The sequence below is a fragment of the Budorcas taxicolor genome, chromosome 21 (genome assembly GCF_023091745.1).
Source record: "Budorcas taxicolor isolate Tak-1 chromosome 21, Takin1.1, whole genome shotgun sequence".
In the NCBI taxonomy this organism is placed as follows: Eukaryota; Metazoa; Chordata; class Mammalia; order Artiodactyla; family Bovidae; genus Budorcas; species Budorcas taxicolor.
The window spans coordinates 49,447,653-49,465,459 of record NC_068930.1 but is presented as its reverse complement, the minus strand read 5'-3'; positions in this window follow the sequence as shown (position 1 = coordinate 49,465,459).

The following is a 17,807-nucleotide window of genomic DNA, read 5'->3' as shown; positions in this document are numbered from 1 at the left end:
GGTTTTGAAAGATGAATCCAAGTCTGCAGATTGGCCAGAGCAGGCCTCCCCGGCTCTGAGTGCAGAGGAGGAAGCAGGAGGGGGCGGGTGCCATGGGATGGGGCTCAGCCGGCACCCCGAGGTGGGGAGGCCTTGGCCTGGGGTGCCAGCAGTACCCTCAGGGGAGGTGGGGTTCCCAGCCCTCGCTGGCACCTCCTCTCCACCACCTCTGCGGCTCTCACGGGGCTTTCCCATGCTGTCAACCTGGCCAGAGGCCCTCGGGGCAGGGTCCAGGTGGGGTTACAAGGGTGGAAGGCTCTGGAGAGGGGCTCCTGCGAGGAATGGCTGCTTCTCAGGCCTAGCCACTGGCTCCTTTGCAGAGAGCACCAGGAGAAATGCTGCTTTTCTGGAATGTCTGGCCTTTAACCCAGAAATCCGGGGGCGGAGAAGTCTCCAGGGAAGAGGAAACAGGCTCTGTGTGGGGAGCTGCCCCTGGTCTGGGTTCGGCCTGAGCGCACAGGGAGATCGTTCTTAAATTGAGAGTCACCTGGGTGGAGGGGCTGGGAGGCAGTCCCTGTCCTTCCTCCTCTGCTTTGAGATCAGAACATCCAGGCTGGAACCCAGCATCGGGCAACTATAACAAGCACCCAGGCAATTCTGATGCAGGCAGCCAGGGGCTTCAGAGCCCTGAAGTGGGGCCTACTGGGGCCTGGGAGCCACCGGGAGGCTGGGAACTGAAGGCTCGCTGTGGGCATGGCAGCTCCCAAGAGCCCAGGACTTGTCCTTTAATCCTTATCAGTTCCATACCCCACTCTGCCACAAGTTCTCAGAAGGGGTCTTTTTCTCCCTGCCATCCCCACCGGGTCCACCTGCGTGTCAACAGAGTGGCTCTAGACCCTGGAGTCTCGAGAGGCCCCACCCCCATACTCTCAATAACATTTTTCCCAACCGGAAAACAGCGCAAATAAAGCAGACGTGAGGATTTGCGGCGGTCTCCTGTCTGGGAAGCCAAGGCTGAAAGGCATTTTGCCTATCCGTCAGTCCTCAGCCTCTGGGCACTCACAGCTGATAGAGATGTTGTCAGCTGAACATTCCAGAAGAAAGGCTGGAAACCACCAGGCAACAGAGAGAGCTCCCAGCTGTTAAGAACCTGGAGGCATTAGGGCTTAACGTCTCTGCTCACCCTCCACAGCTGTTAGACCACAGATGCGGCAGGTGGGGGTGAGTGGCCCGGGGGGTGAGAAGGTCAGAAGAGGATGGAGCGGTCCCCAAGGGGGATCTTGGGCGGGTCAAAGACATTGCCCTCTCTCCAGGGTCACAGGCACACAGCGCTCGTCTGAGGGCAGATGGGCCTCATTTCAAAAGCTTTCCGGCCTCAGTTAAGTAACTCATCTTCTCCTGTAGCCTGTCTCCTGGGTTCTGACCTGCAGTCTGAGGGCTGCAGGGCCTGAAGGCAGACAGGCCATAGGCCTATAGGCTTGGCCCCAGAGCCCTAAACCCCTTCTGGCCTCTGGCTGGTGAGAACCAATAATGGGCCACAAGGATAAATGTAGCTCATCCAACATGAGGTCAATTCTTCCTTGGAATCAGAAGGCACAATTACTTCGGCTTGCTTCTTATTAGGCCTTATACCTCATTTGGTCTATGTCCTAATTTGGAGGCTTAAGGTGAAAATGGACTTCCCAGGTGGCCAATGTGGGAGACATAAGAGACGAAGGGTTCAATCCCTGGGTTGGAAAGATCCCCTGGAGGAGGGCATGGTAACCCCCTCCAGCGCTTCAGTACTCTTGCTTGAAGAATCCCCATGGACACAGGAGCCTGATGGGCTACAGGCTATAGGGTCACAAAGAGTTGGACACCCCTGAAGAGACTTAGCATGCACACACCCAGGGTGGACATGGGACCTTTTCACCTACTTTATGTCACTTTTTTTTTTTTTTGGCTGCTGCACATGGCTTGCAGGATCTTAGTTCCCCAATCAGGGATCGAACTTGGGCCCTGGGCAGTGAAAGCATCAAGCCCTAACCACTAGACTGCCAGGGAATTCTCACTGCCATGTTATTCTCCTCCAGTCAGTCCCAGGCCAATCCAGAAAGCCGAGTTTTCAAACACCTGTCTCTTTTAGGGGCACCCAGGGAGTCCCTGGGCTCCCCTTGGTAGGTGCAAAGATGCTATGGGTCTTGGAGTTTGGAGCTGGGTGAGACTGGATGTGCTGGCTTTCACAAGGTGAGGGCTGTGTCTTCTGGTTGATGGCAGCCCCGAAACTGGGAAAGACTCCACAGCTGTTGCATTTCAAATAGCCTGGCTTTGAGTCACCAGCTACCACCTGTGTGACCTCACTCATCTCTCTGAGCCTCAGGAGCCCATGTCAAATGGGCATGAACACATTTACCTCATAGGATTGCTACTGAGAGAGTCGACGGGGTAGAGTTCATGTGCGGTGCTGGTCTGAGGGATGATACACAGGAGACGGTAGGTGAGTGCTCCCACCACCTCTGCTGCACCAGGAGCCAGAGCCCCTGGGATCCCACTCCTCTCCTGATCAAGCATGGCGGCATCATGGAGGCGGTAGCCACAGGAGAGGAGAGCTGGGGATGGGCCACGTTCTCCTCAGCCCCTCAGCGCAGCGACCCCGAGTGGTGGTGAGGGGAGGGGTGAGAAGAGCTGAGGGGTCAGGCCACTGAGAGGCTTTGGGCATCACTCGATTCTGCCCCGGACACTTCCCATAGCCCCCACCCTACTGCCATTCTCCTCTGCAGAGGGCAACCCTCACCCCTGCCTCGTGCCCTGTGCCCCTGGGCGTGCAGGGCATCAGGCCACTGTGACCAAGGGGTGTAGGTCAGGGCACGGCCCCCAGACACTGCCCAGCCAGGATTCGTTGCCCTCCTCCAGCCCCACCTTGGGCACTCCCCAGGACCGTGGGGCTTGGAGGTGTCTGTGCCCATGTCTTCCCTTTCTGCTCCTGACAGGGCAAGGAGTGTGAATCAGATAAACAGAAACAGCTGAGCACGAACACAAACTTTTCCTATTATTAAACAGACAGAAAGGGTCTGGGAGCGTCTGAGGGTCTCGTGTGGCCTTTCCCTGGCTTGGTTCCCTTAAGACAATGCGCCAAGGCTTTGTCTGTCCCAGGCCCTGCGGTGGCTGTGGCTTGTTCTTGTCCCCTTCAGGGTGTCTGGAGAGGGGGGACCAAGGGGCATTGACCTGCCTCTTCCTCCCTCTCCAGGTCTCTGGAAGGCAAAGAACACTGTGGCCCAGGCAGCCTCAGGAGCATATTTGCATTATTTTGTGGCAACAAGCATATTTCCTGGAGGGGGTTTTTGGAAGAGTCAGAAGCCGCCCAGAGGGAAAGCCAAAGGAAATAAGACAGCAGGAGGCTAGGAGGAAACAGGCCTGGGCAGAGGCTGGGTGCAGGGTACCTGGGGCCCGAAACCCGCTCCTGCCCTTGTGAGCTGCAGAGCAGAAGCCTGGGCTGAGCAGGTCCAGGCCCTGCAGGGAAGCTTGCCCAACCCGCCTGGTGTCAGTGGCAGGATAATGATCTGAGGAGGAGCCGACAGGGCTGCAGAGTCAGATGGAAAATTCCCACAGCGCTCTTGCCCCTGAGCCGCACCGGGAGGGGGCGCCGGGCTCCAGGCAGGCCCTGGCTGCATGCTGGGGGGCAGGGCAGACACTGGGAGCAGCAGAGCTGAACAACTTCAAGGGGAGGGGAATGGAGACCAGGCCTCCCTCCTTTTCTCTCTATTCTTGGGAACTGGCCTGACTGTGGGCTTGGGTGACGTGTTCATTGGGTAGGACCTGGACTGCGCTCAGTCGTGCGTGCTCAGTTGCTCAGTCATGTCCAACTTTTTGTGACTCCATGAACTGTAGCCCTCCAGGCTGCTCTGTCCATGGGATTTCCTAGGCAAGAATACTGGAGTGGGTTGTCATTCCCTTCTCCAGGGAATTTTCTTGACCCAGGGATCAAACACACCTCTCCTACATTGCAGGCGGATTCTTTACTACTGAGCTACCAGGGAAGCCCAGGATGCAAAGGCCATTAGGAAATGAGAGAAGACAGACCTATTTTCTGCATATAAAGGAGGTCCAACAACCCTCTAAAATAGGCTGAGAATCTGAAAAAACAAAAACGACCCACGTTTGTTTAAACAAATCAAGCAGCATTCCACCAGCATGTCAAGATTTTAAATTTGTCACTAGTAACGCTCAGGTGCAGACACTCACAGGCAGGATTCATACTGATGAATATAGTCCTTTGCTGGGCCCAGGGCCTTGAGGGAGCACAGTCATGGGCACCTTTGCATTGCCTACTGTTCAGTCCTAGGCTGGTAAGGGCCCCACCAGCAGGACATGCTCCATGAAGTCCAAAGTAACCAACGTTACTGCTCGGCTTCTCACAGGAAGCCAGGCTGGAGCAGGATGTTTTGAGGCCCTGCAAATACAGGTGTTTTCCACGTAGTCTCCAGAGCAGGAGCCTCAGGTTCCCTGTGCCCCAGGAAGACGAGAGGGAACCAGGTGGCAGGAAGGGTGTCCCCTGGACACCTGGCAGAGAGCCCAGCAGCCTGGGTGCCAGGTCCAGAAAGGCTGCCCCACCCCTGTGAGGTCCAGTCAGAGAGGGGGAGGAAGGAAGCCATGCTAGATGGGATTTCCCCACCCCAGGCCTGCAATCTTCTTGGCTCCAGTCACCTGATAAGCAGGCTGGTTTGTAAGATGACCTGTGTAGTTCCCCACAGGTGACAAAGCCATGGGCAATTTGCAAAATTCTCCTGCACAGGTAGGCTTCAAGAGGACACAGTCTTCCGACAAGGATGTGAAGAGAAGGTGGAAGATCCCTGGACGTTCTATCAGGGTGACCCTCTTCAGGGTCTCCTGGCTCAGCTCAGAGAAAGAGCTCCAGAGGACCTGGGCAGCCGTGGAGAAGGTTCCATTTCCCCTTCCTTCCTGCTGTCCCCAGAGCTCCACCATCTCGGCCCCGCCCCCCCAGCTGGCCTTGACTCACACTCGCTGGGTGAGGCACCTGTCCTCTGGCCCCCCTCCATCAACCCCACCCAGGTCCTCAGGACACCCTGGGTGAGGTGAGAGGGGTGGGGTGTGGGGGGAGGGAAGCAGGCTCCAGGGACCTCATAGCTGGGGGGCAGGCTGAACCAAGCATTGCTTTGCAGGCCCTGCCTGGAAGGGGAGGTGAGTGGGAGTCGACAGGAGTCCAGGTTCCCCTCGGAGCTCCAGGAGGCTTTGGGTTCATGCAGGGTCAGAGAGGCTGGCTCCCCAATGCCATTTTGTTCAGCAGGAGAATCTGGAGCCAGGTCAGCCATTGTTTTGAAGGCCAGGGTCCCGCCTGAGGAAAGGCTGCGTGCGGCCTGTGCATGTTGCGGGCAGATGAGCAATGGGGGGTGCCCAGGAAGGAATCTCTTCATCCAGAAAGAAGCAGGGATTTGGCTCCTAGGCTGAGCAGCAAATGTGGCTTTGCAGGTTGCCCAGGGCCACACTGGCTCTGCTCTAGCTGAGGAGGGAGGCTCTGTAACTGCAGGCTGGCTTCTGCCTTGCTAACCCCATTACTTGGGTGAAAACATTCTCATATTTTGGAAGGTCAGGACACTTTTGAAACTTTTGAAAGCATTTAAGAGGAATGTGAAGTCAAGTGGGCCTTAGAAAGCATCACTACGAACAAAGCTAGTGGAGGTGATACAATTCCAGTTGAGCTATTTCAAATCCTAAAAGATGATACTGTGAAAGTGCTGCACTCAATATGCCAGCAAATTTGGAAAACTCAGCAGTGGCCACAGGACTGGAAAAGGTCAGTTTTCATTCCAATCCCAAAGAAAGGCAATGCCAAAAAATGCTCAAACTACTGCACAATTGTACTCATCTCACACGCTAGTAAAGTAATGCTCAAAATTCTCCAAGCCAGGCTTCAGCAGTATGTAAACTGTGAAATTCCAGATGTTCAAGGTGGTTTTAGAAAAGGCAGAGGAACCAGAGATCAAATTGCCAACATCTGCTGGATCATGGAAAAAGCAAAAGAATTCCAGAAAAACATCTATTTCTGCTTTATTGACTATGCCAAAGCCTTTGACTGTGTGGATCACAATCAACTGTGGAAAATTCTGAGAGATGGGAATGAATACCAGACCACCTAACCTGCCTCTTGAGAAACCTGGATGCAGGTCAGGAAGCAACAGTTAGAACTGGACATGGAACAACAGACTGGTTCCAAATAGGAAAAGTAGTACATCAAGGCTGTATATTGTCACCCTGCTTATTTAATTTATATGCAGAGTACATCGTGAGAAACGCTGGGCTGGAAGAAGCACAAACTGGAATCAAGATTGCCAGGAAGAATATCAATAACCTCAGATATGCAGATGACACCACCTTTGTGGCAGAAAGTGAAGAGGAACTAAAAAGCCTCTTGATGAAAGTGAAAGAGGAGAGTGAAAAAGTTGGCTTAAAGCTCAACATTCAGAAAACGAAGATCATGGCATCTGGTCCCATCACTTCATGGGAAATAGATGGGGAAACAGTGGAAACAGTGTCAGACTTTATTTTGGGGGCTCCAAAATCACTGCAGATGGTGATTGCAGCCATGAAATTAAAAGATGCTTACTCCTTGGAAGGAAAGTTATGAGCAACCTAGATAGCATATTAAAAAGCAGAGACATTACTTTGCCAACAAAGGTCCATCTAGTCAAGGCTATGGTTTTTCCTGTGGTCATGTATGGATGTGAAATTTGGACTGTGAAGAAAGCTGAGCGCTGAAGAATTGATGCTTTTGAACTGTGGTGTTGGAGAAGACTCTTGAGAGTCCCTTGGACTGCAAGGAGATCCAAACAGTCCATTCTGAAGGAGATCAGCCCTGGGATTTCTTTGGAGGGAATGATGCTAAAGCTGAAACTCCAGTACTTTGTCCACCTCATGCAAAGAGTTGACTCATTGGAAAAGACTCTGATGCTGGGAGGGATTGGGGGCAGGAGAAGGGGATGACTGAGGATGAGATGGCTGGATGGCATCACTGACTCGATGGACGTGACTCTGAGTGAACTCTGGGAGTTGGTGATGGACAGGGAGGCCTGGCATGCTGCGATTCGTGGGGTCGCCTACCAGCCACACCTGTCCTTCACTATCTCCCAGAGTTTGCTCAGATTCATGTCCTTTGAGTCACTGATGCTACCTATCCATCTCATCCTGGGTTACCCTCCTTTTGCCTTCAATCTTTCCCAGCATCAGGGTCATTTCAGATGAGCCAGCTCTTCGCATCAGGTGACCAGAGGATTGGAGCTTCAGCTTCAGCATCAGTCCTTCCACTGAATATTTAGGGCTGATTCCCTTTAGGATTGACTGGTTTGATATCCTTGCAGTCCAAGGGACTCTCAAAAGTCTTTTCCAGCATGACAATTCAAATGCATCAGTTCTTTGGCACTCAGCCTTCTTTAGGAAGTGGCAACCCCCTCCAGTATTCTTGCCTGGAGAATTCTATGGACAGAGGAGCCTAGTGGGCTACAGTCCATGGGGTTCCAAAGAGTCGGACACGACTGAACAACTAACACTTTCATCCTTTTTCACTTTCTTCTTTATGGTCCAACTCTCACATCCATATGTGACTACTGGAAAAACCATAGCTTTGACTAGACGAACCTTTGTTGGCAAAGTAAGGTCTCTGCTTTTTAGTACGCCCTCTACATTTGTCCATAGCTTTCCTTCCAAGGAGAAAGCAGCTTCTGATTTCATGGCTGGAGCTGTTGGCTTTGACCTTTTCAGCAGGAATTTCCCCACTCCCAGTTTTGCTCTGTTGTCCTGTGTCCAAGTTTTTGGACAGAGGTTCCTGTGACTATCTCCTTCCCTGGAAAGCCCCTGCCTCCAAGGCCATCAGCTGCCCACCTCCTCCACTTTGGGTAAGGGAGGCTTAGGACTGGGGTTTTTCAGAAATGGGAAAGGAGCAGTGAGCACGTGCAGCCTGTCCTGCTTCAGAAGAAGCTGCATTACTCCCTGTTTTACAATGATGTTTTGTTTTTTAAGAACACAGAGGAGAAAAGAAAAGCCATCCCAGGAGGGATGTCCACATAGTGTGTGGAAGGAAAGGAGTGTACTATGCATGTGACAGTCAGAGTTGTTAGAGGCATCTGCTCTCTCCTCCTGGGCAGGTGGCCAATGGTCCCCGGGGATCCCCCTTGCAGAGCTTGTCTAGAAGGGGGCCTGGAGCCTGGTTTAACACAAGAGGCCTCTGTGCCCAATCTGCTTCTGTGAAGGGGAGCAAGCCCCTGCCCTGCTAGATGCAGACAGGAAGCGAAGCTGCCACAAATTTCTCTCAGCTCACTTGGAGGAGACACTCTCCAAGAGCTGCAAGGGCCAAAATTCTTAGTCCCCGGAGAGGCTTAGCTCACGTGGCTTTGTTCATCGCCGTGTCCCCGGGCCTCAAGGCAGGGTCTGACTTGGAGGCCCCACGTTTTTGGTCATCAGTAAGAACTAAGGGGACTTTCCTTGCATTGACAGGAGATGGTACACTCCCATGGCAATTGCAAGACAGCACTCCTCCCCTGGTCCCTCTCGGAGCTCATTTTCTCAGGAGGCTGCTGGCTGGACACAGAGGCACAAAGAAGCTGGTGGCCTTCTCCAGGTCACCCTGCAACAAAGAGTCTCTCCAGCCATTCTGTCAGGATCAATGAGCTACTTTTGCAGAGGGAGGTGATTTTGTCTGATGCTGCTGCTGCTAAGTTGCTTCAGCCGTGTCCAACTCTGTGTGACCCCACAGATGGCAGCCCACCAGGCTCCCCCGTCCCTGGGATTCTCCAGGCAAGAACACTGGAGTGGGTTGCCATTTCCTTCTCCAATGCATGAAAGTGAAAAGTGAAAGTGAAGTCGCTCAGTTGTGTCTGACTTCTAATGACCCCACGGACTGCAGCCTACCATGCTCCTCCATCCATGGGATTGTCTGATGAGTCCATCCGAAACTTAGAGCTTAACCTATATTACTTAAGGAACACCAGCATGGCTATCTTCAGCTTTTTTGCCTTCAGTCTTGGCAAGAACTTATGAAGTTCCCCAGTGACCGTCAGGCCCCTGGAGTCTGCCTAAGGAGAGTGACTCCAGTTATACGACCAAGGCGAACATGGCTCTGATGGGGGTTACCAACACCAGCTAGATCCAGATGATAACCAAGGTGCTGTTCTCAGCTTCTATCCCTGGAAAACCCAAGCTCAGGCGGGCACTCTGAGTCTCTTAGATGGGGCTGCCCCTGGTTCATCCCTACTCTGACCAGGGAAACTAGGTCTGTCCTGTTCTTCTTCTGCTTCTCCTTTTCACCCTCATTCCAGTAGTACCCAGTAGAGGATTAATCACTGCAGTTCTTGGTAAAAACCTACATGATTGGATTAACTCTGAGGTTTGCAGGTCAACTCCTGAAATAAGGTTAGCTGTTGATGTCTGTCATGCAGACAATCTTGTGGTAGCTGCTCAAAAGAAGCATCAACAACTTCATCAAAATTTCGGTAACACCACTTGCCTTCTGGGACAATGGCACGTTCTCTTCTCCTGCAAGCACTTTCCCCTGTGTTCCCTCCATGTCCCCCTGGATCTGGAGGAGCCCTAATATTGCACAGGAGGGGGTGGTCTGCAGAAAGCCCCGCTGGAGCTGCCTGGAGCCTTTGCAAGGGGCCCCCAGGCTGAGGTTGCCACAAGCGGAGCTGCCCAGAGAGGTTAATTATTGTTGAATATTTGCATATTTTGTCCCCTGACCGGCTTTAGGAGTCAAGGATGAGATCAGCAAAGGCACAGATGACAAGAACCTAAGGCATATGGGTCAGTTCCTGGAAAACTGCTTGCCTCCTCAGCACACTAGTAAGCTGCCCACTGACCAAAAGAGGGGTAAAGGTGGGATGAGCCCCAAATACCCTTGACTATGACCAGGCTACCTGCAGTTACCTCTTACAGCGTTTCCTAACGATAAGCAAACACCAGACCTGACTGGGTAGCATCCTCAAAATACACATGCCCAAAGCAGCCTCCTGAGAACCCTCTGTGATGTGAGAGATCAAGGCAAGGGGCCAGGCTTGTACACTTGGGAAAAGTTCCTCTGGTGGTTCTGATGTGAAATTCTGGCTAAGAACAGTCAATCTAGCACATTTCAGTTTAAAAGTCTTCACTGCTTACTCTCATGGGATGTGGGCATAGGAAAGTGGTATTACACAGAATTTCAAACCACACCGAGTTCAGTGATTTCCTTCTTGTGTAGGGGTATCATTGAGCAAATCGTGCTTATTGTTACCTTGGAGGTGCTTTTTGAGTCAGAAGCAAGCACCAACACCCATCTGATGGTGTGCTTTAAAATCAAGAAAGGCAGGACCCTCTCTTTTAAAGGAAGGGTCACTCCAGCTGAGGTCAGTCAGATGGACAACGAGTGAGAAAGGTGAGAATGTGCGCCAGGGAATTCTGGAGACTCTGTTTCCCCTTCGGAGGCACCTGCATTATGTGTGGCGTTCACAGTTTTGCCTGGGGGAATGGGAACACACTTCATGCGTGTGCTGAGTTTAGGCCACCTGGGTTAGGGCTTTCCTGTGGTCTGGAACTGAGAAAAGCCAGTGTCATACGCAGGGTTCACACGAGGAGTCTTGACCAGCACATGACCAGATGAGCAGGGCTCCTCTCCAGTTAATATGCTAGGATGTGTGAACACTTCAAAAATGGGTATGACTACCCATACCTTCACTTTTGGTATTTTACTGGGAAAATTTAGGCCTGTTTGCTCTTAGTAGGACTGAAACTTCAATCAAGTTAAAAAAAAAATTGTGCTTTTCAGTATAGGGTTTTTAGAATTCAGGGCTTAATGTTTGTCTGATTCTATGAATAAAAACTAATCCACTGGAAAACATTTTAAAAATACATTAAAAATAAGTGAGAAATTATTTATAGCCAGAAATTATTTATAAATTTGTTAAAATTTATGAACATTTTACATTTTTTTTTAATTTTACATTTAAAAAATTAGTAAGATTTATTTTTTAGAAAGTTTTAGATTTACAGAAAAATCTAGTGGTAATTGTACTGAGTTCCCATTAACATCCAGCTTCCCACATACACGTTTTCCCTATTATCAACATCTTGCATTAGTGTGATGTATGTTACAATTAATGGACCAATATTGATACATTATCATGATCTAAAGTCCATACTTAAAGTTAGGTTTACCATTATGTTGTACGTTTCTTTTTTATATTTATTTTTTGGTCGAGCCACGTGGCTTGCAGGATCTTAATTCCCAGACCAGGGATTGAACCCGGGCTATGGCAGTGAAAGCTCCGAATCCTAACCACTGGATTGCCAGGGAATTCCTTGTGTTGTACATTTCTATGGGTTTTGACAAATGCAAAATGTCCTGTATCCACCATTATAATATCAAATAATAGTTTCACTGCCCTAAACCTGTTCTCCACCAGTCTTTCCTCCCCACTCTCCCCTATTCTCCCACATACCCCTTCCAAACTCCTGGCAACTACTGGTCTTTTTACTGTCTCTATATAGTTTTGTCTTTTTCAGGACGTCTTATAGTTGAAATCATACACTATGTAGCTTTTCCAGACTGGATTCTTTCACTTACTTAAAGATGCATTTCACAACTTAAAGATGCATTTAAGTTTCCTCCATGTCTTTTGTGGCTTGATAGCTCATTTTCTTGTCACCACTGAATAATACTCCATTGTCTGGGTGTACCAGTTTGTTTTCCATTCACTTAATGAAGATTATTTTGGTTGCTTCCAGTTTTGGGCCAATTATGGATAAAGCTGCTATAAACATTTGTGTGCAAGCTTCTGTGTGGGTGGGCATAGCTGGATGTTATAATAAGAGTGTGGTTACCTTTGTAAGGAACTGCTGTACTGTCTCCTAAAGTTGTTGCATTTTGCATTCTTACCGGAATTCTTACTGCTTATTGCTCTGTACTGCTCTTACATTTTTATGATGCTCTGAAGCCTCATCAACAGTTGGTATTGTTGATTTGAAAAAAAGTTTTCCATTCTAAAAGATGTGTAGTGTGGTATCTCATTGTTTTAATGTGAAATTCCTGAGGACATAGGATGTTGGGTGTATTTCACATGCTTCTTTACTATCTATATTTCTTCAGTGAAGTATTTGTTAGGATTTTTTGTGAACTTTTAAATTGGGTGTCTGTTTCCTTATTGTTGAGCTTTGAGAATTCTTTGTAACTAATATGCACACACATACAAAGAATTCTTAATATATTTTGGATACCAGTCCTTGGTATTCTTTGGACACCAAACACATGTATGTTCCAGTCTGGCCTTGTCTCTTTAAAATGTCTTCATAGAAGTTTTCAATTTTAAAAGTCTATCAACTTTTTCTTTCATGGATTGTGCTTTTGGTGTTTTATCTAAAAGCTCATTGCCAAACCCAAGGTCACCTAGATTTTATGTTATTGTCTAGAAGTCTTACAGTTTGGTGTTTCACATTAAGTGAAGTTTAACTTAATGATCCAATGTAAGTTAACTCTGTGACAGACGATGGTCTGTATCTATTAGTAGATCCATGTTTTTGCATGTAGATATAGAATCGTTGCGGAGCGCCATTTTCAGAAAGCATATTCTTTCCCCAGTGGATTGCTACTCTCCAGTGGATCCACACAGTCAAAGGCGTTAGCATAGTCAATAAAGCAAAATTAGATGTTTTTCTGGAACTCTTGCTTCTTCGATGATCCAACGGATGTTGGCAATTTGATCTCTGGTTCCTCTGCCTTTTCTAAATCCAGTTTGAACATCTGGAAGTTCACGGTTCATGTACCGTTGAAGCCTGGCTTGGAGAATTTTGAGCATTACTTTGCTAGCATGTGAGATGAGTATAATTGTACTATAGTTGGAGCATTCTTTGGTATTGCCTTTCTTTGGGATTGGAACGAAACCTGACCTTTTCCAGTCCTATGGCCACTGCTGAGTTTTCCAAATTTGCTGGCATATGGAAATCGTGAAATGATTCTAAACAAAATTTAGTTTAGAATCCAACCCATACCCACCAGAGATGCTCAGAGAGCTCAAACAAACCTTGTGCACACCAGGACCCAGAGATCCCACAGAGCCTGAACCAGAACGGTGTTTGAGTGTCTCCTGCGGAGGTACAGGTCAGTAGTGGACTGCTGCAGGGACAGGGGCTCTGGGTACAGCAGACTGGGGTATGGCATAAGCCCTCTTGGAGGAGACTGCCATTTACCCACAATAGAGGCGCCAGAACTTACACAGGACTGGGAAACAGACTCTTGGAGGGCACAAACAAAATCTTGTGTGCACCAGGACCCTGGAGAAAAGCAGTGACCCCTCAGGAGACTGACCCAGAATTGTCCATGAGTGTCCAGGAGTCTTACTCCTTGGAAGGAAAGTTATGACCAACCTAGATAGCATATTCAAAAGCAGAGACATTATTTTGCCAACAAAGGTCCATCTAGTCAAGGCTATGGTTTTTTTTCCAGTGGTCACGTATGGATGTGAGTTGGACTGTGAGGAAAGCTGAGCGCCGAAGAATTGATGCTTTTGAACTGTGGTGTTGGAGAAGACTCTTGAGAGTCCCTTGGACTGCAAGGAGATCCAACCAGTCTAAAGGAAACTCTTCTAAAGGAGATCAGCCCTGGGTGTTCTTTGGAAGGAATGATGCTAAAGTTGAAACTCCAGTACTTTGGCCACCTCATGCAAATAGTTGACTCATTGGAAAAGACTGATGCTGGGAGGAATTGGGGGCGGGAGGAAAAGGGGACGACAGAGGATGGGATGGCTGGATGGCATCACCGACTCAATGGATGTAGATTTGAGTGAACTCTGGGAGTTGGTGATGGACATGGAGGCCTGGCGTGCTGCGTTTCATGGGGTTGCAAAGAGTTGGACACGACTGAGCGACTGAACTGAACTGTCCAGGAGTCTCCACTGGAGGTGTGGGTTGGCGGTGGCCTGCTGCAGGGTTGGGGGCACTGAGTGCAGCAGTGCGTGCATGGGACAGTCTGAAGGAGGTCGCCATTATCTTCATTACCTTCACCATAGTTTGGCCTCAGGTCAAACAACAGGGAGGGAACACAGCTCCACCCATCAACAGAAAATTGGATTAAAGGTTTACTGAGCATGGCCCCATCCATCAGCACAAGACCCAGTTTCCCCCTCAGTCAGTCTCTCCCATCAGGAAGCTTCCATAAGCCTGTTATCCTTCTCTATCAGAGGGCAGACAGACTGAAAACCACAATCACAGAAAACTAACCAATCTGATCACATGGACCACAGCCTTGTCTAACTCAATGAAACTATGAGCCATGTGGTGTAGGGCCACCCAAGACGGATGGGTCATGGTGGAGAGTTATGACAAAATGTGGTCCACTGGAGAAGGGAATGGCAAACCACTTCAGTATTCTTGCCTTGAGAACTCTATGAAAAGGCAAAAAGATAGGACACGGAAAAATGAACTCCCCAGGTCGGTAGGTGCCTAATATGCTACTGGAGATAAGTGGAGAAATAAATCCAGAAAGAAGGAAGAGACAGAGCCAAAGCAAAAACACCCAGTTGTGGATGTGACTGGTGACGGAAGTAAAAGTCTGGTGCTGTAAATAAAGTAAAAGTCTGATGCTGTAAATAGAGCAATATTGCAGAGGAACCTGGAATGTGAGGTCCATGAATCAAGGCAAATTGGAAGTGGTCAAACAGGAGATGGCAAGAGTGAACATCCACATTTTAGGAATCAGTGAACTAAAATGGACTGGAATGGGTGAATTTAACTCAGATGACCATTACATCTACTACTGTGGGCAAGAATCCCTTAAATGGAGTAGCTCTCATAGTCAAAAAAGAGAGTCTGAAATGCCATACTTGGATGCAGTCTCAAAAATGACAGAATGATCTGTTCATTTCCAAGGCAAACCATTCAATATCACAGTAATCCAAGTCTGTGCCACGACCAGTACTTTTGAAGAAGCTGAACGGTTCTATGAAGACCTACAAGACCTTTTAGAACTAACACCTAAAAAAGATGACGTTTTTAATTATAGGGGAATGCAAATGTAGGAAGTCAAGAAATACCTGGAGTAACGGGCAAATTTGGCCTTGGAGTACAACATGAAGCAGGGCAAAGAGTTATGCCAAGAGAGCACACTGGTCATAGCAAGCACCCTCTTCCTACAACACAAGAGAATACTCCACACATGGACATCACCAGACGGTCAATACCAAAACCAGACAGATTATACTCTTTGCAGCCAAAGATGGAGAAGCTCTATATAGTCACCAAAAACAAGACTGGGAGCTGACTATGGCTCAGATCATGAACTCCTTATTGCCAAATTCAGACTTAAATTGAAGAAAGTAGGGAAAACCACTAGACCATTCAAGTATGACCTAAATCACATCCCTTATGATTATCCAGTGGAAGTGACAAATAGATTAGGGATTAGATCTGATAGAGTGCCTGATGAACTATGGATGGAGGTTCGTGACATTTGTACAGAAGGCAGTGATCAAGACATCCTGAAGAAAAAGAAATGCAAAAAGGCAGAATGGTTGAGGCCTTACAAATAGCTGAGAATAGAAGAGAAGCAGAAAGGCAAAGGAGAAAATGAAAGATATACCCATTTGAATGCAGAGTTCCAAAGAATAGCAAGGAGAGATATGAAAGCATTCCTCAGTGATCAATACAAAGAAACAGAGGAAAACAACAGAATGGGAAAGACTAGAGATCTCTTCAAGAATATTAGAGATACCAAGGGAACATTTCATGCAAAGATGGACACAATAAAGGACAGAAATGGTTATGGACCTAACAGAAGCAGAAGATATTAAGAGGTGGCAAGAATACATAGAAGAACTATACAAAAAAGATCTTCATGACCCAGATAACCAAGATGGTGTGATCACTGGACTAGAGCCAGACATCCTGGAATGTGAAGTCAAGTGGGCCTTAGGAAGCATCACTGTGACAAAGCTAGTGGAGGTGATGGGATTCCAGTTGAGCTATTTCAAATCCTAAAAGAAGATGCTGTCAAAGTGCCTGGAAAATACCATGGACAGAGGAGCCTGGTGAGCTCTAGTCCGTGGGGTCGCAAACAGTTGGACACAACTTAGCAACTAAACCACCATGGCCCATTCCAGAAATGCCCCGCAAGAACTTAAATGTTTACTCACCAGTTTTGGCAGATGTTCTTTATATAATTTTTGGTGTGTTAGGCTTGCACACACTGAACAGGGTTTCCTGTTCAGAGAAAATGCTGAGACAGGGAAGCAGAGAAATGTACAAATTAGTTGGATTTTCCAGAATGTAAAATAAATGAAGGTTAATAGTCATCCTAGGATCACTCATGGTTTCAGTCGAAGTGCTATTATCATGTTAGCTGTTAGGACGTGTTTCTTGTATTTTGTGATTATTTATCATCAGAATATATTTAACCTTAGCATTTCTGATTCTTTAAGAGACCCTGCTAAGTCGCTTCAGTCGTGTCTGACTCTGTGCGACCCCATAAACGGTAGCCCACCAGGCTCCCCTGTCCCTGGGATTCTCCGGGCAAGAACACCGGAGTCGGTTGCCATTTCCTTCTCCAGTGCATAAAAATGAAAAGTGAAAGTGAAGTCGCTCAGTCGTGTCCGACTCTTCGAGACCCCATGGACCGCATCCTACCAGGCTCCTCCATCCATGGGAATTTCCAAGCAAGAGCACTGGAGTGGGGTGCCATTGCCTTCTCCGTTAAGAGACCCAAAGATCCTTAATACAGTAATTTGATTGTGGCACGTATCTGAATGTTAGATTTGGGGCTAGTGAGGGAGCTGAGTACCTAGTCAGTTGTTCATGTAATCTAAACGGTAAAAGATGTTTCTTCATGTGGGTACTAAAAGAAGGAAAGCCATATGTTTACCCAAAGAACTTCATATTCATGAATGTCTGGACATACCCCTCTGAATGTCAGTATTCAACTGCATATTTCTTACTAGGAGTTGATCAAAATGCCCTTTGGGTAAAAATTTTTAGTTTTAACATTTTTTTTTACCATTTGAATAAGACTTCCATGTTAACCCTGCTGTCAATCCAAGACTCTGTTAAAAACACTGAATGTTTACATACTTAAAACCAAAAAGCACTGAATGTTTACATACTTAAAACTCATCTCTGTTTCTTCCAGTTCTTTTAAGTATAAAATAACCAATATTGGTTCACTTAAAACTACTTCTTAAATTCATCTAGATTTTGTATTAACATTTTTCTTAACAAATGAGTAAATTTCCACTTTCTACAGTAGAAGATATTTTCTTATAGAAAAAATCGTTATTTGTCTCTCTCACCCACGATTCCAGGAGGGTGAAGCTACTCAAGGCCGTCAGAGTACAGAAGTTCAGAGTCTTTTCAGGGGAGCAGTTCTTCACAGACTCTACTTTCAAAATCGAAGCAGCACCTTTATAGAGCCGAGTTGATCTGGATGGGTAATCCCAGGGCAGCGGCCTCAGAATCGGAAGAACTCTGCTTCCCTTTTAGGACACAGTACAACTCATGACTCAGTTCTAAAGAGGATGTGGTCGGTGAAGTTTCCTGCATCTAGTGGTCACAAGTTCACATTGCTCCCCTTCTACGGGCCTGTTGGCTACAGGAATAGGGGCAGCTGACTACAGGGATTGGTATTAGACCAGCAGCCATGCTCACCTGCCTGAGTTAACATCAACAGCACCAGACTCACCCGGTGTAAACAAGAACATGGAATGTATTGGCCTTAGACATTCCAAGATTTTTGAATCCTCTGTAATAATTAGTGAGGCTTCCTAGGTGGCTCAGTGGTAAAGAACCTGCCTGCCAATGCAGGTCTGATCCCTGGGTCGAGATCCCCT